Source organism: Gallus gallus, chromosome Z (genome assembly GCF_016699485.2).
Source record: "Gallus gallus isolate bGalGal1 chromosome Z, bGalGal1.mat.broiler.GRCg7b, whole genome shotgun sequence".
Taxonomy (NCBI): domain Eukaryota; kingdom Metazoa; phylum Chordata; class Aves; order Galliformes; family Phasianidae; genus Gallus; species Gallus gallus.
This window is the reverse complement of record NC_052572.1, coordinates 10,410,977-10,433,606: the sequence shown is the minus strand read 5'-3', so window position 1 is coordinate 10,433,606 and position 22,630 is coordinate 10,410,977. Positions and strand designations below refer to the sequence as shown.

Here is a 22,630-nt window from a genome sequence, read left to right as displayed (position 1 = left end):
TATGTATTTTAAATTCCTTATTTTGTTTTATTGGACTGAGCTCTCTACAGGACAAAAATACTACATAAAAAATTCTCCTGGCTGCTGCTACAAGACACCTAGAGACTTTTAATGCTATATGTGGAACACGTGGAATTTTAGCCTTGATGATATTTTATAAAATCTGATCAAGGGTATGTAAACGTCTATATTAGCGTTTCATCACCAGTTTAATCTCAGATTTTAACATCAAATTTAACACTGGAAACTGGAACTGGAAGTAACTGGAAATATTTGAGAATTACAGTGTTTTATACCCAAGTACTCAATGAACAAGAAAACAAAATCCTTTTAAAAAGGGAGAAACAGGAACTACGGCCATTGTAACCCCCCAGGGCTGGGAAAGCTGGACAGCATGATCACATTGGTCCATTCTTCTAAGGTCGAAAACAGGTCAAATTACACAATGAAGATATTAGAGAAAAGAATTAAAAAGATGGAAGAAGAAAATCAGAATGCCAAGCTTTTGAGAAAGTCCTGGCACAACAGAGGATGAATGACTGTGAGTTGAATACAAACTATAAAATCCATGTTAGCTAAATAAAATATTTCCCACACACAGCTCTCTAAAAACTTGCTGGAAACACAAGCTGTATTTTGTGATGGAGATATGCTGACATTCTCCTGTAGATCCAGTCAGGCATGAAGGCATAGTAAGTACCCAGAAAGTAATTCCAAAGCCTGGAGTTCTCCAGCAGAGATTAAAGATACATAAGAGGCGAGAAATTGATTTAAACTGGTAGGAAATGGCAGAATAACTCTCTGTTTTTCCTCCTTATCCAATAGTTTACCATAATAAGGATGACAAAGTAAGGAAGCAAAGGTTTGGATGCCCCCAGAAAATGACTTCTTGGGAAACAGGAGTAGTTGGCAGACAAGGCGTAAATCCTGGATGGGTATATGCAGTGATGTGCTGCCAGTATTTTGACAGCATTCCCACACACTTACTCCCTCACAGCTCTGCTGCCCTGCCCTTGGATCCTACAGAGCTGCCCTTGTCCAGGCATGACCATGTCTGCAGAAAGAGAAAGAACCATCTCGCAGGGCTTATAAGCAGGATATTTAATAATAGTCATGGGGAGAATAGTGTTTTCCTCTCTATCTCTCAAAAAGTTTCAAATTATCTTGGTATTACCCCAACACAGAAAAGGAGTATGTTTAAATATTTAGGAAGAAAAGGATAGCAGGACAGAAAAACTGTTTCCTGCCAAATTTTAATTTCACGTCCATTGAGTCAAGCCATTCTGACCTCAGTGTTTAAATTTTGGATTTATTTGGCTGGCCTTGGGCTTTTGAAATTGAAGTACTTTCGCTGCGCAAGCAGAGCTGTGCAGAGCCTCTCCCAGAGTCACAATAGCAAGATCACATTGGGAACTGGACTTTGATTTCGGTGAGTACTTGGTGTCGAGGTGAAGCTGAGTGTGCATGCAAGCCATTCTTCAAAAACACTATTTCCTCACAGTCTAAGCACACAGTGAATATTGTCCTCTCTCATGTAGGCTCAGTAGTCACTCTGCTGGAGTTTATCTCTCTTAGATTTATTCGCAGCTCTTTTATATACAGGGGAAGTTCTTAAATGTATTTTTAGCCATGGAAGTCACAAATCTGGTGCTGCAAATACACACATTATTTCAGTATTTTAGCTGAATAACAGTTTTCACCATGTTTTATATGGTTTTGAGATAATAAAGCAACTTTTACTATAGAATGGAAATTGCCCTAGGGCAAAGTAAAACAGGTTATATTTGTACTATGTAAAGTGTTTTGTGATGTGATAAAATATATATATGCATTTTTTAAAAGGAGAGAAAAACGTCTTCCAGTTCATGTTTGGAAGTTTGGATTAAGTGCCAAGTTTTGATTGAAGGGAAATCTTAATTTGAACACCTGAACCAACAACGGATATTTCAAAATCCATCCATACATATTACATTGCTTTTATTTGAAAGTTCAGAAAATAATGGTGGTAAGAATTTAAGTAGCATGTTAAATCTTCGGCCAGTCTTTCCACTCAATATATTTGTTAAAATAATGTGCTGAAGCAGCAGGAATTTATTAGTGTGCCTTTTCACACAAGACACACCTTGAATTTTTCCATTCTAAATCTTTTAACAGATACATAAAGAGGTAAAGCACTTCATGAAAAGGTGTCAAATATGGCACATGTTCAAATAGCAACACAGAAAAGATAAGAATTGTCAACTATTGAAGTATGTCTTAATGTCAGATTTTTATTCTAACATTTGTAGGTGCTTTTGCAGTCAACAGTCTTACAAAGCAAAGCCTGCAACAGGTATTAGGCTATCAAGAAAAGCCAGTTGTTGTTATACGTGGAGTAAGTTTCTGATTTAAATTTCTAAAAGTAGCTGTTGAAAATATCACTTTTACAAATTCAAAATACTGATACATTAAGGACTTTCATACATTGTTTTAAGGTTATGCCCCACTGCATCTGACTATGCAAACTGGCTGAAGGAGTGTCAGAGATGCAGAAATCATAGAATCATAGAATCATAGAACTGCTCAGATTAGAAAAGACCTTAGAGATCATCAAGTCCAACCATGACCTAACCATACTACCCTAACTCTAACAACCCTCCACTAAATCATGTCCCTGAGCAAGGAAATCTCCATTGCTTTATCACAAGAAGTAACTGTATGCAAAAATGCTTTTTTTGTCTACGCAGATGAAGTAAGACAACAGCATGGAGAGCAAGCAAACTTAATGACTAGCTAGAATATAAAGTACCTTTTCTTTTGGAGATGTGCACACAAAATCCTGTAGATGCACAGAAATCAGACACTTGAGTTGCAAATGCACATGTGTAATGGGTGCTGGACCAGACAGCACTCTTGGCATAGCTTGCACATTGCACCCCTGACGTAATGCAGCTAACATGGGACCTCCAGAATGGACCTGACCAGATTTCCTTTCCTCATTGGTTGCAGCACTGCACACTGGCCTCTTGCCCATGGGCTTTTTGCCTGCACTCACATTATATCCACTCTCTCTAAAGAGACAAATCTCTCCTGATGACCATCCATATCAGCTTTGGCCTTAAATAGACACCATTATGTTACACATATAAACATCTAATCTGTCTTGAGGTTAGATTAAAATTCAAAACATGCAGGGTTCTATTTTGTATTCCAGCATGAGAACTTGTTCTCTGCATACTTTTTTATAATCTTGATTTTCCACCAGAAGCATCCTACCATGTATTTATTCTCAGACAAAACACCTATTGTACTATATCACACATGCAGTGCCTATACAGATCAGCCTCCAGGATAAAATCCGAAAAAGGCAAAGCCCACAAAATACAAAAAGTAAGTCCTGGTTTTTAAGATGTGCCTAATGTCTTTTGTTTTCATCTCGGAAGAGTTTTAAGAGAATACACAAGCTGCTTGTATGGTTACTGAAACAGAAGTAATTGCTCACTGAGATCAAAGAGCTGTTGAATCAGGAAAGCTAAAAATAATTCACAATGTAAATAACAAGATTTGCAATTACAGGAACCTGCTGTGTAGCACCTGGTTACCTGTGCTGCATGGTAGTATAGGTCACAGGGTTTCATGGAACTTTCGACCCAACCTTTGGAGCAGTGAGAGAATTCCTGACTTAAGGCTGATACTAATAAACATCTAAAAGTGTTTTGCTTTGCACTGAAAGAGATATTTTGGAAAGAATTAAAGGACTCTTTTGATAAGCAAATAAGACAAAGAGGCAACAAGAACAACAACAACAGAAAGAATTTCACTATTCCATTATTAAAGTGTGTTTTAACAGAAAACCACGTCTTGCTTCCCAGCAGGCCACACATTGCTGGGCAGACTCCAGTGCCTGTGGGCAAATCAGAAACATTCCTGCCAGTTCAGGGTACAATTTGCCATTTCACTCAAGTCAGTATTTGGAAAAGAGAAACCAAGTGTGAGAAATGCAGAACAATGTCTGCACTCGAGCAAGATTAACCTTGCTCATTTTCGTTTTAACCTTGTCAAAAAATCTCTGCCTAAACCATTGAAGTTTTGATAAAGACTTCCAGCTCTTGGAGCTGTTTAGAAGATTATTTGAACAATTCTTGGAGGATTTTGTAACAAGAATAATAAGGCAGTGAGCTCAGCATTTGTTAAAACAAAGCAAAATTGTTGCTCCATTAGTGCTGTTAAAAATCGTTACGATGTAAGACTTTAGGAAAGTTCCATTCATACATATAATTTAAGTAATTATTTGAAAACCTTTTGATGGAAGGCTTGTTAGAGCTAAGAAACTAGATGAAGCTTTTGTAAGTTTCTCTGTGATTAATTATATTATCATCAAGAAGACAGAATAGTCTAGAATATATGTTCATTCAAAGTGATGCAGGAAACCTGGAAATATGATACATTTTTGTCCAATTTAGCATCTTAGGAAACTTATGGAAGGACAAATGCAAGCAATCTTTGTTGATTGTTGCATAATATTGGAAAAGAAAATCTGTGGCAGGAAAACTGTTGTGTCTATAAAAGATACTGAAATTAAGATGATGAAAAATTGTGCACCTTTATTGCTGTTAATTTAAGGATCAGTATGCTTTGTTGGTGAAGAAGAAGAAGTAGGTATGCAAGCATATGTTTTATGCCACTGAAAGGTGAACACTGCTCCATAGCAGAGCAGATGGGGTTGCAAGTCCAATAGTCTGCGAAGGATGTAACAACAGGGAACAGCAAACCCTGAACAAAGTTCTGGTTCACATAGAACTGCACATGATTACTTGATTAAATGATGTGGGCAGAATAAATACCTAAAATATGAGCATTCTCAGGCAGAACAAACACAGTCAAAGAAATTGTTTTTTACAGCCACTTTGTCCTAGCACCTGCCACAGGTCAGCTTTCAGCCACCTGTGCAAGGCTACTTGCTTGGAAATCAGTTACGGCTGCACTTACATTTTCCCTAGTGAACAGCTTTTCTTTTCTCAGATGCTACAAAAATGTGGCCTGTTCATTAAATTGCTCCCACATCCTACTTTCACAAAACATTCCTTGCTACTTAGGAATGTAAATCACTTTGCATCGTGATCTTTGAGAAACGTAGGCCAACACTAAAAGTGAAAGAATGATCCTTCTTGTTCTCAGTCTCCCAGAGGTCCAGGGGTGAGCAACCTCCACCCCCACAAGCAGGAAGCACTTGGTTGAAGGCCCTGAGTGGCAAATTAGTGCAGGCCGTGTTGTGGTGAATGCATTTCATTTACACCCAGCATGAGCATGCCCTGCACCAGCCTTCTGGAGCAGCCAGACTCACCGAGACAAATGACAGAGCAGCACAGCACCTTTGAAAAGAGAGCACTTTTTTTGTTAGAGGCTTTGTTTGCTCTTTGTTTATTTTTTCTATGTAGGTGCTGTATATGCAAAGGCCTGGCTTGCTGGATGCTCCTATGGGAAGCAGCAGCATGGCATGAAAGAACACAGAGCTTCTCCTGAAATGTAATTAAAAGGTTTTATCAGAAGTCTTAAATCAAAGCGGAAAACAGATTACTGCAGCACTAATATAGATAGTATCTTCTTTGCAGAAGAACCAATTTTAAAAACAACCTTATTTTCTGACATAGACCTATTAAAGGACATGCAAGAAATACCACATCACAGGAGTAGGGTGAATTATGGTAGGCAGCAGTCTGATACCCACCACGAATGGATGTGTTAGTCTGAATCCACAGCAATCATCCCCTATGGATGTATTTCAAACAAATTATTATGCAAGTGCTGCCCTGTAAGGATTCTGGAAAGTCAGATATATTCTCACCCATTTGCAAGCAGTGTTAGGGAAGGTCCCATGGGAATTTTGTTCCCAGAGACAGACATCAGACATGCAAAGATGAATAAGGAGCACTCACTGAACCAAGCAATTCACAAGCACTTGGCTGCCTATTTTTCTCCCTACCACAAGATTTTCCTTTCTTTGTAGGCACAAACCTCTGATTCCATTCTACTTTGTCCTGTTTGCTTGCATCCGTATGCAAAGCCATTGATAAAGAGCAGCAGATGCACAAACAAATCAACCAGCATTTTCTAAGCTTCTCTTTCAGGCATACATTTGTCTCATATTAGTGAGAACTCTTAAAGGTAAAAGTCTGCTCTGGTACATAGTATCTCTAAGGGCAAAGAATAGTTCTCAGAGTTGTTGAGCATCATATAATGTTCAAATTAGAAAAAAAGTTTTAAATGTCCATGTCCAGTAAAAAAATTACGTTAAATTAAATAATCGTGGCTGGACTAGTTCAAGGAAAACATAAGCAAACAATGCAGTTACCAATAGTTACTCAAAAGCAAAATCCACATTCCCACTTAGATCTGTCATACTTTTGGGGCTTGCTAAATGGCTTATTTACTTTTACTGGATAGCATTTACTGATCCTAACAAAATCAGCAAAGCACAAACTTTGTTATGAAGCCCAAAAAAAGGAACAAAGAATAATGAGTTGAAAAATGTTTGATTATGTACAATGATAGAATTCATATACTGGCAATGCATACCAATCAACCATGTCAGGGAGCCTTTAGCAATGATATTAAGTAGTAATCAGTTGTTTGGAGCCCTAAAGATTATACTCAGATATTTATAAGTAAACAGAAGGACGCTGATCATAAAGACAATAATGTGATTTTGAAAATTTGCAAAAAGACTACATGATATTTCAAGTAAAATCCTGTTCAATTAAAAGAAACTAAGATGCTGCTATGTATTCAAATACCCTAAGCTAAAGAAAAGACTCAAAGGCATAACTAGATATGATGGTTATTGCTTAAAATCTCAACACTGCACTCCATTAAACAGCTAACGTTACATACTAGTGTTCCTTCAAGGAAACTCCAGCTAAAAATGGAATTAAAAATATGAAGTCAGATAAGAATTGCTCTCCAAGGCTATGGAGTATTCCTATTAACAGGTCTAGCTGAACGTTTTTACATCATAGAAACTGGATTAAAGTAACTTGATCCAAAGAGATCATTACAATATTATTGCAAAATGGGACAGAGATAGTCTTGTTCATATTGGCTTTGTTACACAAATTGGTTTTGCTGAACAAATACTGAATTTTAGAATCTTAATCACAGGATCACAAGATCACAGAATATCCTGAATTGAAAGGGATCCACGAGGATCACTGATCCCAGCCTCAGGCTGCAGACATAACCACCACATTATATCTGAGCATTCTCCAAATGCACCTTGAGCTCTGGCAGCTCAGGGCCGTGCCCTGGGCAGTCTGATCCATGCCCACTGCCCTCAAGGACAGAGCCTTTCCCTAACCCCCCAGCCCTTCCTGATGCTGGAGGTCAGGCCACACAGCACAGAGAAACAACCCCTCCTCTCACCCACTGGCAGTGCTTGGGCCTGAGGCACCCAGGGTATTGTTGGCCCTTTAGGCTTCATAGCACACTGCTGGCTCATACTCAGTTTGCTGACAGCCAGAACCCCCAGGCTCCTTTCAGCAGGGCTGCTCTCCAGCCTCCTGTGCCTCAGTCTATACACGTGGAGCACTCCATCTCAGATGCAGAATCAGCACATACTAGTTAAACTTCATGCTGTGGGAATTGCCATCTGGTTTGTGAAGATCATAGAATCACAGAATCACTAAGGTTGGAAAAGACCCACAGGATCACCCAGTCCAACCATTCACCCATCACCAATGGTTCTTGCTAAGCCATGTCTCTCAACACAACATCCAAACGCTCTTTGAACACCTCCGGGATCAGTGACTCCATCACCTCTCTGGGCAGCCCATTCCAGAGCCTGACCACCCTTTCAGAGAAACAGTATTTCCTAATGTCCAGCCTGAATCTTCCCTGGTGCAGCTTGAAGCCATTCCCTCCAGCCCTAACACTAGTTACACAAGAGAAGAGGCCAACACCCAGCTCACTACAACCTCCCTTCAGGCAGTTAGGGAGAGCAATAATGTCTCCCCTGAGACTCCTTTTCTCTAGACTAAACAATCCCAGCTCCTTCAGCCACTCCTCATAAGGCTCCTCATAAGATCTCACTGCAAGGCCTCTCTACACTTGAGGGCATCAACAGCTCCTCTCAGTTTCATGTCATCTGCAGATTTACTTAGTATGCATTCAAGTCTTCCATCCAGGTCATTTACAAAAACATGAAATGCCCAGAACGGATTCCTGCAGAATACCAATCTCCTGTTTGTCAGTTTACTACCCTTTCTGAAATCATGAAGGCTAAGAAAATGGAGCAACTTTCTTCTCCTTACATCAGCAGTCTTCTAACTTCCCTTCCCATGGAGGAAGACTGTATTCCTCCTTTATTAAACAAGTCTCATAGAAATTATAGAAATTATCATAATTATAATTAATACTAATTACATGCTACATAGACAAAAAAATCTGCTTCAAAAAACTGCTTTTTGAACAAATATAATGCTACCAAGTACAGTTTCTGTCTAACAGTGTCTTCTACCATTGCTTCTCTCTGGAGAAAAAAGACAATTCTTTGCATCAGTAGTGAATAAGAACTCCTAACCAGGAAAAGTACCACATGGACATGGTATCTATAAAAGTAAAAGCCACAGATGCATTCATTCAGATTTTCAGGCCTTCCAAAAAAAAAGAAAAAAAAAAAACTTCAATTTTTTTCTTTGTTACAGAAACTCTTTATTTCTCTAAATGAGAGACGTCTGAGCAGTCGATTAAGAATCTGAATGCTTTTTTACAAATATATATATATATACTTACCTCTTCCAAGCCCATAGCAAACATTTCAAATTATAAGCATGGCACCAAATTTGTTGATTTCTGTGAAAGTAAAAAACAATTCTCAAATACTAGGCTTTAGTATTTCAGCAACAGCAAAAAAAGAAAGAAAAAGAAAAATATGATTGCAACATTCCTAATTGTAAATATTTTTTGTCAGTGTGCAGTTCTACCATTTGCAATGTGACATGACATTCATGGTAACATCAAAACCTCAAATTGCAATATCCTCCCATGATGCTTTCCAGCTGCTCTTAGGTTGCATGAAATGCTTGTTTGGGATCAAATATAAGATCAATAGTTGATCGTTTCCCCTCTGAGTACTATTTACTGATGTGATTTTCTATATGTCATACAATGGAAACAATGGAAGATACAACTTGCAGAAGACGATTGCAATCATTTAGAATTAAAATAGAAATTAGCACTGGTATGGTTTTCTCATTCAAATGTTTTACAGTTAAAGCATGCAAGGGCACACCTACACCTACAAGGAACTGGTTGGTGGAAAGAGGTTGTGGCCATGACACTGAGGCCCAGCAAAGAGACTATAATCCTAATTCCTGGAGCTCCGTGTGGGACTGCACGGCTGTGACTGTCAAAATGCAGCATGTAATCCCAGGAGAGAGATTTTGTAGCCTATGTTCTTATTTGAAACTGAAGAAAAATATGCTTAGAATATTTATAGATGTGATGACAGCAACTGTACTGTACGCCATGGCTTCTATATGCGATTTTAAGTTTCTTCGTAAACACATAATGTGGTCCCCTCTTCATCATGTATAACCCCAGTATACTACAAGGCTGATTCCTATCAGTTGTAAATCACTGAGCAAAACAGACCACAAAACTTACTAAGTCATAGGTACCACTCTTCCCTTCAAATTAAAGTTAGGCCTGAACTTCAGTTCAGCTTCAGATTTTTGTACTGTTCCCAGAGTCATTGTTTTTTAAACATGGGTTGAAAAGAAATCAGTAACGTATGTTGTGAAAGCAGATCAGAAGCATGCGACGAGTGTGAGAATTGGGATGGGGTGATTTTAATGAAAATCATGCTTTTCTATCATTGTTACTCAGAGGAAAAAATGAAAGTACATAAAATTAATCCTTTTTGCCAAAATTAAGCAATGAAACATCCTAAGAGAAACATCAGTGGAAGAATATCCAAGCAGAAAAGCAAAGTGTCTTTGGGGTTCTCTAACCATATGTGAAGCTGTCACATAAAGTTTTACGAGCCTTTGTGGGAAGCTCTAAGAAATTCTTTGTTAAGCATGTTGGAGATAATCTGAAGTCTTGAAAGCGCTCTTTAAGTGCAGTGAACATCAGTGACCTCCATGCTAACATGAGTTTTATAGAAACACAACAGGCGCTTCTCCCATTTATACTTAAGAAAAGAGCTGTTTCTTCACCTGTAAATGGGGTTGTGACCCTCTCCAGTACTGTGTATATTTTTTCAGCATCTAATATGTGTAAGTAGTTTCTGGAAAGACTGGCTGTTGTGTTGTAGAGGAAAAGTGTAGGTCTTACAGTTTATGAAGTTATTCTGGTTGCTTATTGAGGTTTCTCAGCTATTCAAGGGAAAAAATAGGAATTCCTGAAGATATTACAACTCTGTCCTCCCAAGTTTGTTTGTTATCTCCTGCTAAATTCGGTCCTTGACAAGGTTTGAAACAGGTTAAAAATCCCTCCTCCCAGTTTGCAGTCTCAGAAGGTTAAAACTTCATGAGTTTACCACCATTGCTACAAAGCCCAAGTCCCACTTTGCCTCAGTGCTAAAAGAAAGCCAGAAAGATAACAAGAGAAAGAGAGAGAATACTGTTTTCTGACACCTTTTAGTTCAAATAGAATAAATAAATAAATAAATAAATAAATAAATAACTACAAATGAAAAATAAAAAATAAAGAGCACAAGCATTTGTGTTATCGAGATTGAGGCCTCTCAGTCTGCCAAACCAGTGATTATATGAAGAGCTTTTGCACTTCAGTTCTATACCGGTTAACCTTCCCCAGGCCATGTCTAGATGGGGAAAAAAATAGACAAGTGTGAGGAAAAGACTCTTTAATTATCTATCCATTCCCCTCTGCAAATGGGGTCACCAAAGTGAGGAGCTTACTCAGCATCCATCAGTAAAAACCTTTGGTAAGAAATCAAGCCATAAACACACACCAGTCTCCCTCCTCCCTTCTTTGAGTTTCTAGCCCCAACCACATCTCTCCCACAGAGACAGCAGCCTCCAGGAGTGCTGTCCTGGCAGGGTCAGCCCTATGTCAGCTGCAAGCCTGGAGGTCTTTGGGACAGCCTTGACACCGGATACAGGGAATAATAATAGATGAGGATAGAAGTTGTCACTGGCTATATATCTACTAGAGAGTGAGCAGGTAGAGTGAAGGAGCTGGGGCTGAAGATCCACCTTTCACACATCAGAGCCATCCTCTCTCAGTAAGTCCATCCACTGTCCATCTAGGGCAGCCATTCCAGGAGGGCTTTCTGCCCTTCTAACTTCTGTCCCAATGAAAAAAAGTACAAGAAATGTAGCAAGAGGTAATTGACAGACCCCAAGGGACCTCATTAAATGAGTTTGTTTCTTTCCTCCCACTAGGAAAGACCAAAGTCTGATTACGAAAAAAAAAAAAAAAAAAAAAAAAAAACCTCTTTTCAATTCATTTTGCCCTATGGGAGGGGCTCATTAACTGGTTAATAATAAAAATATATTTGTGCCTAAAATTCAGACTTTGTCAGTCTTCTGTAGGGCAGAGGGTCACAACTCTGAAAACAATGCCTTTATCTGGCCCCATATATCCTACATCATAACCATTCCGTTTCAACAGATGGGAAAACAAACAGTTCTTTTCCAAGGCAGCAGGATGATTATGTTCTCCAGAGCAGAGAAGCCATGATTCACATGTCGTCAAGATGAGGAGCGTGTAAAGCCAAGCACTTCCTCTACTTGAGCAAATGCACTAGTCATATGGACAACGTGCAGAGGACTTCTTCTGTTTTGCCTAATAAACACTGTTTTGAGGCTCAAACTTTAGCTAATGGATGAGGCATCTAGGCATCTAGCCACTCAGTTACTAGCCTCTAAAATATGGCATGGTTTCAGGGTCAACCAGCTGAGACTGGTGCGCTCGTGAGCAAACAATGAAGCTCATTTCTGAACATGCGGCAAGGTTTTAGCAGTTCACAACGCAGCACAGGGTGGCTAGCAGGACAGAAATTAAACATATCAAATGTGGACTTCAATAACACAGTATGGATTGGCCAGAGAGGTTGTAGAGTCTCCTAATCGAAGATCTTCAACAGTTGGCTGGGCATGCTCCTGGTTGCTCCTTGAGTTCAGGTTGGACCAGGTGGACTCAGAGCTTCTGCCCACCTCAAGCACTCTGGGATCCTGTGTTTCCTTGACTTCAAAGCAGGGATTGCAAGGGAAAGTGACACCAAAGAATTTTGTGATTCAACTAAAACCGGTCATACACATGGAATTAAGTGCAGGCAGGAAGGTAGGTGGTAATTCCATTTAAAAAATAAGACTGAGATTAAAAATACCAAAAAGAAGTGCAATGCAGAAGAGCTGGAACTGCTTCCAGTGAAACAGGAACACCACTTCTGGGGCCTGGACCATAAGTTTGGACAACACTTTGAGGTGAGACTCCACCTTCACTCTTGTGCTCTCTGAAGGAGGCCATCCCAGGTCGCCAAGAGTGGTTTGAAATATATTAGGATGAGAGTGAGATCCTTCTGTGCCATGGCAAGTTCAGAGGGGAAGGAAGGGGCAGGAACTGCAGCATTACACAATTACACTTTTTATATATCCACAATGCCCAAACCACATCATCTTTTGAAAGAGGGCAACCTTCCAGGAGGAAGGTAAACAAAGGTAAGGGTTTTAAAGGAAGCCAATTTATTTCACAAACATTTTTAAGCCTTAAAAGCAGATGTCCTACAGCCTTTGGGCAGAAGTTTAACTACTGCAAAACAGCAAAACAGCTGAAATGTGTTTCACTGAAAGTAAATAAAACCACAAACCTAAGCATTCAAAATAAATGCTGAGAGCATAAAATAAACCCTTGCCAATAATCCACTGCCATAAATGACAGTCTTGGGCTGCTGCTGTTTTAAAGTGAAAGTTTTGTCACAACATGCAGTGATATAAACCAAACAAAACAGCAAGCACTGTTTTAATTAGGAACTCCGAACTTCTATATCTCAAGGAGCAAAAAAGGTCACATTACTGTTGAACAGAGGAGAAAGGCAGAGTAGGACCTCCTGGCCCAGGGTGTTTGCTTTTTTTTAGCATAGAATGCACATGCTGTTTGTATAATTCTTCTTTCCATCAAAATATTTTAGTGACTTGAACGGAAATGTCTCTCTTTCTTCCAGGGACAATCCAGACACAACTTCCTCGTGCAATATCTTTGATATCAATGTGCAATTCCTAGAAATCTCCCAGCTGCTTTACTAGGAATCACTCTCCTCCATGAGAAACACATCTGCCTTAACCATCCATCCTGAAATCTTTCAAGCCCCGTTGTCATCCTTTTGCCCCAAAGGCTCCTTTTGCTATTTTCCTCCTTTTGCAGCCACAGGCAGTGTTCAAGGGCTCTGAGCTGCACTTGTATTCTCCAGCAGACTGACCTTCTTCATGTGGGGTAAAAGAGCTCTGTGGTGGAAGAGGTGAAAGTGGGACAGCTTTAATTCCCTGGAGGTGGGAAATAAAATCCACTGTGGCTCATATTGCTTCTTGGCCAGTTAATCTGGCTACTCCAAATGCTCCGCAGCAAATGACCAAAGCCTTGACAAGAGCAATCTCTGCACTAAGCAGACATTTACAAGAAGGGAGTTATAATCAATACCTCTGTAGACAAATACCACAGAAATTTAATCAGTATCCCTTCATGTTCCTATTCCTTCCTCAGCCCCATCATCAGGTAGAGAAACATGTTTACTTATTCTTCTTCACTCCCAAAGATATGAAGGGCAACGGGGATTTCCTCCACATAAGCCTTTCAGGTTTGAAAGTTCTAAGCTTCAAAAGGTGCTGTGGAAAGGTACACAGCAAAGCACGTGCCACAGTACCTTTCTGGGCACTTCAAAACTACTGCATAGGAATATTTCTACATTCTGTTTTCAAATTAAATTTATTGTAAAAATAAAAAAAATAATAAAAATATATTTAAAAAAGTAATGCATGCTCCAGTTTCAATAGATCCTTATCTGCAACTATTGGATCAGGCAACAATCTCTTCACCGGACTCTTCTAGTTCCCTTCTGTCTACCTTTTTAGAGTTGGCCAACAGTCTACTCTCTTTCCTTAATTGCCCCAAAGCAAGATTTTCTCTCCTGTTGTACAAAAAAAATGAGCAAATATCCAACATTCACAGAACATAGGTGACAACAAAATGGGATGCCCCATTGCATCATTGCCCATCAGCCCATAGAGCTGTGTTTGCACTTACACACTGACGTACCCAAGGCTTTTCATTTTACAGCCCACTCACTGAGCACCGGTCTCCCCAACACCAATGATTATTACTGTATAATGCACAGCTCCAAAACCAGAGAGGTACTGAGACAAGAAAGGCAGCTTCATAACTATTTTCCTTCGTGCTCTTCCTTTCAGCCCCTTTATACATTTAAGGAGACAGAAGGAAAGGTGAGCATATCGATGGAGGAGATAAATTACTGCTCAGATGTGGGAAGGTTTCACTTTGTTCTTTGATTTGTTTTGTTTCATTTTTATTTATCATGATCAACACTGGTCACAATTGAAAGATCTGAGAGGCAAAATGGAATTTGAATAAACAAGAAAAATACTGTGGGCTTATCCTTGAAAAAGAGGTAGTATTTCATCAAGGTGCAGGAATGACACAGCAAGGGGAACTAAAAATGTATGTGTGCACACTGTTCAAAAGCAATAGGCAAAGATTTTGATCAGTACACAAGAATAACTGCACAAAATTTTGTTGTCACACTTTCAAAATGAGGGAATCACTGCAGAGGCTGATAGGACAAAGACTAAACTTGTTTTTCTTCCAAGACTCTGATTCAGTTTGACAGCATAAAGAAAAAAAAAAAAAAAACTAATGAGAAGCAAAGACTTTTAACTGATAAAGACTGCAGGCACGCATCCCTTTTCTTCCCTGGGAGATGTCACGGTCATTTTATGATGCTGGTAAGGAAAATCTTTGGTTTGTATTAGTTTGGAAACAGAAATTCTTCGCATATCATAGTCATTAACAAGCTTGGCTAAGAGTCTCTCAGTGTTAACTCTGACCAACATGGATTGGAAGCAATTATCCCTCGTAACTAAGAACTTTTTCATTCAATAACCAAAAAAGTTATTTTTCACCCTGGGCTACATTTGAAAAGAAAACCAATACAAACATGTTTTTCCAAACCAGCCTGAATGCAAAAATGAACATTTACCCTAAAAGCAATTTGTTTAAACTGATGCAACATCTCTTCTCATAATATATTTGGATCTATTTCAACAATTGTTGGAGAAAAACAGTGAGTCTGGGAGTTCAGAGCGCCTAAGGGCTGCCGTGGCAAGTTTGTGCCATTTCACTGCTGTGCTCACAGAGTATTGTGTCATTGGTATGAGGTACAGCTGCAACGCTGGGGGGCCAAGCACACAGAATTGGCCTTGGCTATGGCCCTCGCTGCCCCACCACAGCACAGATGTGCACCCTTTCCCCCTTGTAGTAAATGCTTGAGCTGCAGCCAGCAGCAGGGAGTTTCCCTCTTCAAGGGGAATCATTCACAGCCTCTCTCCAGCCTAGTTAAGTGAGCAAAGAGTTCAGGGTTTAAGTATCTCTGAGTAAGAGATTAACACTACGAGATCTCAGTTTGCAGAAACAAACATTTCAAACAGCAATTTTAAGTAACGAGTCAAGGTGCAGTATGAGGAAAGAGCTGCTTCTCACATCTTTCCAAAAAGTGCTTATTCATATCCTCATACCAAACTGCCCAAAGCACATCTCTTGGGGGTTTTAAAATGAACACTTTTTTCCTTCACCAACTGAAAGTGATAAAAGTTTCCTATGATTTAAGTATGTAATAAGAGCATGACACAGAGGATTTCTGGTAAAAAAAAAACTGTGTTCTGCTTTCCAGTTCAGACCTCAGGACCTCACTCTGAGCTAAGGACATCAACAAGGCTCCCTGGAGAGCAAGTGTCACCCAGCAGGGCTGGTGGCAGGGGACAGCCTGCAAGGGAGCACAAGAAACGCATGCACTGCACCCACGGACAGGCTTATAGAAGCACTGCAGCTTGGTTTGTTGAACCAAGGATTTGAGTTTATTCCTAGCCTGGATCAAGAAAGGAATTTAGCCTTGATTAGAGGTGTGGTTTAGCTAACTTTACAAGAGGGTTTCTTGTGGAAGAACAGCTGAAACAGTGGACAGGTCATGCGGAAGGATGCTGTGCTGTGGGAAGAGACGCCAGGAGAGATATTTCTGAGCTAAAGGCAAATGAGTTGTGTTATGAGGAAACAGTGAAGGTGAAGAGCTGGTGAGGGGAAAACAGCAAGAAGAGAGACAGCAAGCACATGGAAGCACTGCCTCCTCTTTGGATTTCACACCCTGGATTATGCTATCTCCTGAGGTGAGGTAGCCACAGCAAAAACATAAGGAGTACATCCCACTGCAGATATGTTAGCTTCTCTATGTGAGATGAATTTCTTGCTCTGCTTTTTCCTTTTAATTTGTTAGCTCAGAATTGGTGATAAACTTGCGAAAACTTTGCCTGGAAACCATAGGAAGAGCAAGAGGATCTTGGCCAGGGATGGCACCACTGCAAGGAGCCTTCTGAGCTGCCCTGAGCAGAGCTGTGCTCCTCTGGACGCAATGCGAGCAGAGCAGTGACCTTTCCTCTGCAACCTGGAACAGATGAGTTTGAGATTGTTCACAGAGGGTTCAGGGGCACAGGGGAGAAAGGATATTTCATTACCATTGCCAAGAAAATCTTTCAATAAATGAGAAATTGCTATTTGTTTTGTATTGGACCAGATTGCATCCAGATTGCTCCTCTGTTGGAGCCTGGTTGTATTTCGTTCCGTTTGTGTAACAATTCTGGCCCTAACTTAAAGGAGTGGGTTTGCATTTTGAGTGATTGCCTGGTAAGTGGTAGAATGGGACCCCTCAGCACATCCCATGCAGTACATGTAGCGTGTACCACTGGGCTGTTTTCAAGGGGGTGGAGTTGTGGGATAGGGAAAGCACTACATTTTTCATGATACTTAATACATTGTGACTCAAAGACCATTGGGGTCTCATTTTGGCTTCAGTTCTGCATTCAACCCATTACTGACTTCTTACCCTTTCTCTAGAAGTCCTACTGGGTGACACCATTTTGCACAAAGCAGACAGCTCCGTGATGTGGCTTAGACTCGCACTACGGGTGGGCGTGCTTAAGTTAGAATTGAATAAAATATATCCTAAATGTGGAGCCAATAGCTTATTGTTTAGCTTATTGTTGCTGAGGATGCTCCACGTGGGTCCCTTCTGCTTCTGTCACACAGCTAAGAGAAACAATCATCTTCTTGGTCCCCAGAGCTGCTGCAAAGATCTGTGAGCAGCAGCTGACCCCTCAAGAAAGCTGTCAGAGCCCTGTGGGCACCAGCAAGGGCATCAGGAATTTTATTGGCCCTTAGGGCCTCCCTACTCTGCATGAAGTCAAGGGATGAAGGCCAGGACAAAAGCCAACTCCTTGCTGTCATCCTGTTTTGGAGGATCAAAGGCAGGAGGCATCCAGGACACAGAGCTTTGCACAGTGGAGCAAAGGATGGTTTGGGAGCACATGCCCTGTATGGCACAGCTGATAGGTAGGTGCTCAACTGGTGCTTGAACATATTTCTCCTTCCCAGGTTCTTCAAGGATCTCTATGAATGGATAATGGGGAAGGTAGCTGACAGAAACTGTAGCAGAGACATGAAAGCAATGTAAGTACACAGCAATGTGCTTTTCAGATGGAGTGTAACATTTATTTAACATTTGCTTCTCGCAGGAGCAGTTACTTCTGTTGTCAAAGAGGTAGTTTCTTAAAATATATATTTTTGTATCAGAGACAGGGCCAGGATTTGACCAATAACATGATCCTGGGAAATCACCACCTTAGATCTGAAGTACGCAAACAAGCAAATCATGCCTGCATGGAAAGTGGTGTTAAAAAGCAACACAGTTGAACAGGCTCATATTGGTGACAGTGCCTCCCTCAGGGAACCAGTGATGGACTTCAGCATGGCTGGAAGGGTCCATTTGTGAGTTATTGCTGTTACTCTACTACTGATTCAGTAATAGCTAGTTAGAGAAGCAAACAGAAGAGTCGGGTACAGATCGCCTCTCCCAGACAGATGGGTAAAACCAAACTCTTCTCCTTGTAGCACCACAGTGTTGGACTTTTTTTCACAGTAGCACTAACTTTTTAAAATCTTTGCAACTCTTATAGAACACCTGTGGTCCAGAGAAGGCTGGAATTACCCAGCAAGGAAAGAATTGAGCTTTCAGTCGCCCCTCAGGCTGTACCACCAGGTCACTTTGGAATTTTCTGAGTCCTGATGAAGCTTCTGACTAAAATTCGTCTTCTTCATTTTTAACCTAAAGCAGCAGCCTTTAGGGGAAAAAAAAAAAAAAAAAGGAAAGAAAGAAGAAAAAAAACAATATCTGGGCAAGCCAAGCTTAAAGCATTTGCATGGAGCCCTGCTCGGAGCAAATGTGAAGGGAAATAGTGCAGCCGGCAATGCCACCTAGCTGCTGCTCTGCCTGCGGGCGCTGCTCACCCTCTGGCCCGCACGGCCCTTCTCAAAATGACAACCAGTTATTATTCCTTCTGCTGGAAAACAAGCTTGTTTTCACTTGGGGCATGAGATAAAAGGCTGGTGTTTCTGCACCAGTTGTGTTTTATTATACTTTTGATCAGTTCTTGTTTTATTCATTCTGCTTTCTTCCTTTCTTCTGATTTTAATCAGTTCTGATTTCAATCAGCTGTTGCTGTTATTGCCTCCTCTCTTCTCTTTCCACCAGCACAGGAAACACTCTCCACTCCCTGCTCCTCGCTACCTGCACGCCTGTGCCCCACCAGCCACTTTTTCACTCCTTTTAATCTTCCCAGCAGTAAGTATAACTTTGCATTTCACAGAGCAGACATGGGCTACTGTGTAGTAATTTCCAGGACCTTTACAACAGTAAATGACTGGGCCCATTCCTCAGACCATCCAGGCAGCCATGGATTATCACAGTTGCGCACGTTGCCTCTCTGATGTCCCAGGAAGCTAACAATTAGGATAGGAGTATCTATCCAAGGTCTGATATTTCTCTGCCACTGATTGACAAGAACATGTGAAATAGCTTAAGTAATAAGCACATCTTTTAATGCAAATGAGGACTGTTCCTTCTGAAAGTTTCAGCAGTTCTAAAGAGGATTTCATTTCAAAAGTGTTCACCTCTCATCAGACTCTGTAACCACAATAGACCTCCTGGACACTCACATCATCCATGGATCCAGGCTCTAAAGCCATCTAACACCTGTGCAAACAGAGCTAGTATTTCACAGGCAGTGTGCCCTGCCATAACATCCACTGTGCTGGACTCCATGTGAAGGACACATATCTTTCCAAGGGGATCCAATGCAGCAGTGTCCATTAGTGATGGTGTCCTTTTGTGGTGAAAAAATAACACAGAGAGCACTCAGATAGGTCTTACAGCAGCAGCAGAGGGTGCCCAAATGTCTGCCATGGTTCATTTGTTCTGAAGTACTCTGAGCAGCCAACGATTTGGCCGCGGGGGGAGATACTGTGCTCTGATTCATATACGGCCAATGTGAAATATCTGCAACCCAGTTGGAGCTCATTAGCCACTTATGACTCCTCTGCCTTTTCCAGGAATCAGTCAGATCCTGCAGATTATGGCCAATGACCCCTCGTGTCTGCCATGGTGCATGAAATGCAGCCAAGAAGCCAGGGACTGTGTGTGACACAAAGAGAACGGCATGTTGGAGAATAGGAGATCTCTGTAAAATCACACACTGCACAGCATCCATACCCGGCCGCTCCAGATCTGCCCTGGGGGGCAGCCTGTATCCGTGGATTCATCCTTCCAGAACACAGCAAGGGAGAGGTGGTAGTGGTGCAGTAAAAGAAGAAAATAGATGGATGAGTTAATGGTAATGACAGCCCAACTGGAGCTCGTTAGAAACCAGGACAATGCAGGATAAGCTGTTGCTAACACATTTGTCAGTAAACTGAAAACCACATTCATTTAAAAAGGATGAATGCACATAAATGCAGGCAAGCAGGACTCAGAAAGGAGCTCTGTAAACTGCACTCTCAGAAACTCGTCTATATTATGAAACCCCTATACACTAAGAAAACCCTCTGCATTAAAGACTGCATTGACACTTTAATCCATTTATTCAGTACAGATCCCAACCACTTGCTTCTGGAAAGAATACAGTCCCTAAAAAGGCATTCAGCCCTACTCTGACCATACACTGCTGCTCTGTTTGCAGTACAGGTGATGAAACAAGGTGTTGGGATGTGACCAAAGGTAGGGCTGGCAGCTTCACCTTCTGCATTAGAGTGAAAGCTCAGTCCCTCACACTGTAGACCCTATTTTCAACTGCATACAACGTTGCCAAACTATAACCATTTGGAATGAAAATTTTAATGCCAGGTATCTGCCTCAGGCTGAAGCTTTTGGAGAATGTCCACAAACTCAGCCGTTTCCAATAATGAAGGTAAGGAAAAATTCATTGTTTTGTCCAAGTCAAAAAAACAATTGTGACCTTTTCTTTGAAAAGCCTTGGCACCCCTCTTCCTTGGAGCAGAAACTTGTTAGGGGGATGCCTTTTATCAGAGACATCCCTTTTTGCCCTTCTGAAAATCTGCTTAAATTTGGCTACGTTTTATGTCTTTGGAAAGCTGAATTTGCACATGCTTGATAGACAACTACGAGATTCCTTTCATTTTAGCAACTGAACCTCTGAAGTTTTCATCCTCCCCGAGCAGGTTTCAACCTAAGTTCAATCAGGTCTTTCCATGCAATTTCTGCCATAGATTTCCACAGCGTGCAACAGGGCCAGGCATCTGAAATGAGAGCCAGGAGTCTGTCTCTTTTGCATTCCCAGTGATATTCATTGGGGTGAGACAATGTGAAGACTATTCCTGTATTCCAAAACAGAAAGGACAAGAGCCAGACAAGTGGGTGGTGATGAGGGAGGGGAAGACTCAGAAACCCTCTTTAAAAGAGAGGCATAAGGAGCAGGGACTCCGGGATGGCACATAAAAGGGGAGCAACAGGAAGGAGTAAAGTGGTGGGAGGAGGCTGAGGAACGTGGTGATTTTGGATGATGGGTGAAATGAAGCAGGAGGAAAAAGGAAGGGTTTGGAGAATCATAGGGTCACAGAATGGCTTGGGTTGGAAGGGACCTTAAAGATCATCTACTTCCAGCCGCCCTGCCACCTCTCACTAGATCAGGTTGCCCAAAGCCCCATTCAACCTTGCCTTCACCTGAGAACTTTGTTCCGTGGAATATGTCATGGTGCCCTGGGTCAGCATTTAAATGTGTACACCACATTTAATATATGCAAAATGAATGACCTCAGCCCATACACCTAAATCAATTTGTAGCTTCTACATTAATCTTAATGGCTACTCTGTAAAAATGTCACCTCTGAACAATGTTGTAAAAACGAATTAAATGCTATTTGTATGTGAGAGCTTGGCCATAAGAACAGAGTGCCATGAAGAAAAAGCACACTGGATAACCACTAACTCTTGGCTTAGTTTGAATAGTGGGACATAATTTAAAAAGTACTTTTATTGTTGAGGAGAGAGTTAAAATTGCATGGATAACTTTAATTCCGGTATTTCCTTACCTGCCTCCTGTTAAGATGTCAAAGTCAGGTGTTATGCTTGAAATATTATATTTTTGTTATTGTCTGATTTTCTTGGCACTGCTGGCATTATCCATAGGAACTGACTTGGACTTCTCACATCCCAGCCAGCCAGCCGGATCGTGGGCTGCATCCAAAGCATTTGCAGGGAGGGGATCCTGCCCCTCTGCTCTGCGCTGGGACACCTCACCTGGAGCACCGCGTCCACAGGTGGAGTGCTCAGCACAGGAGAGACGGGGGCCTGTTGGAGTGGGTCCAGAGGAGGGCCACGGAAATGATCAGGGATGGAGGAGCTCCCTACGAGGACAGGCTGAGAGAGCTGGGGTGTGCAGCCTGGAGAGGAGAAGGCTGCGGGAGACCTGAGAGCGGCCTGTTGTATCTAAAGGGGGGCTGTAAGAAAGACAGGGACAGGCTCTTCAGCAGGGTCTGCTGTGATAGGACAAGGGGAAATGGCTTCAAACTAAACAAAGAGAGATTTAGATTGGATATTTTGCTACAAAATCAGAAAGGAAGTTTGCTACAATCAGAATGGTGAGGCACCAGGGCAGGTTCCCCAGAGAGGTGGTGGATGCCCCATCCCTGGAGACACTCAGGGTCAGGGTGGAGTGGCTCTGAGCACCTGATGGAGCTGTGGGTGTCCCTGCACATTGCAAAGCAGTTGGACTAGAGGAGTTGTAGTCCTTGCAACCTAAACAATTCTATGATTATTCTATGATGGAAATGCAGAGGAACAGTAGCCATGGATAGTGATGTAAGCTGGGACCTGGTGCTGGCATGTGCTTTTTAGAGATGAAAAATCTGAGGCACAAATCATTAACAAATAAAAGTTAAACGAGATCATCTTGTCTGGACTGGAGAAAATGGATAATCTGGAAATAGTCTGATCATGGGAAACTCTTTTTTTTCTACATAGCTTTTTCTTCCAACATTTTTTCAGCTATATTGTCAAGGT

At 41.2% G+C, this 22,630-nt stretch overlaps 2 long non-coding RNA genes across 2 annotated transcripts in view; one reads left to right on the top strand and one right to left on the bottom strand.

Annotated features, from left to right (window-relative positions):
- The window catches only part of LOC121108605, a 50,318-nt gene that overhangs the window by 21,125 nt on the left and 6,563 nt on the right, over positions 1-22,630 (bottom strand). The window contains exon 2 of the long non-coding RNA XR_005843244.2: positions 8,767-8,826. This is a non-coding gene — a long non-coding RNA (uncharacterized LOC121108605). The remainder of the gene's footprint in view (positions 1-8,766; positions 8,827-22,630) is intronic.
- LOC101748116 lies at positions 1,375-22,515 on the top strand. Its single transcript, XR_210874.5, has 7 exons — positions 1,375-1,429; positions 14,406-14,438; positions 15,902-16,391; positions 16,499-17,727; positions 18,809-18,898; positions 19,666-20,519; positions 21,758-22,515. It is a non-coding gene; the product is annotated as an uncharacterized LOC101748116 (long non-coding RNA).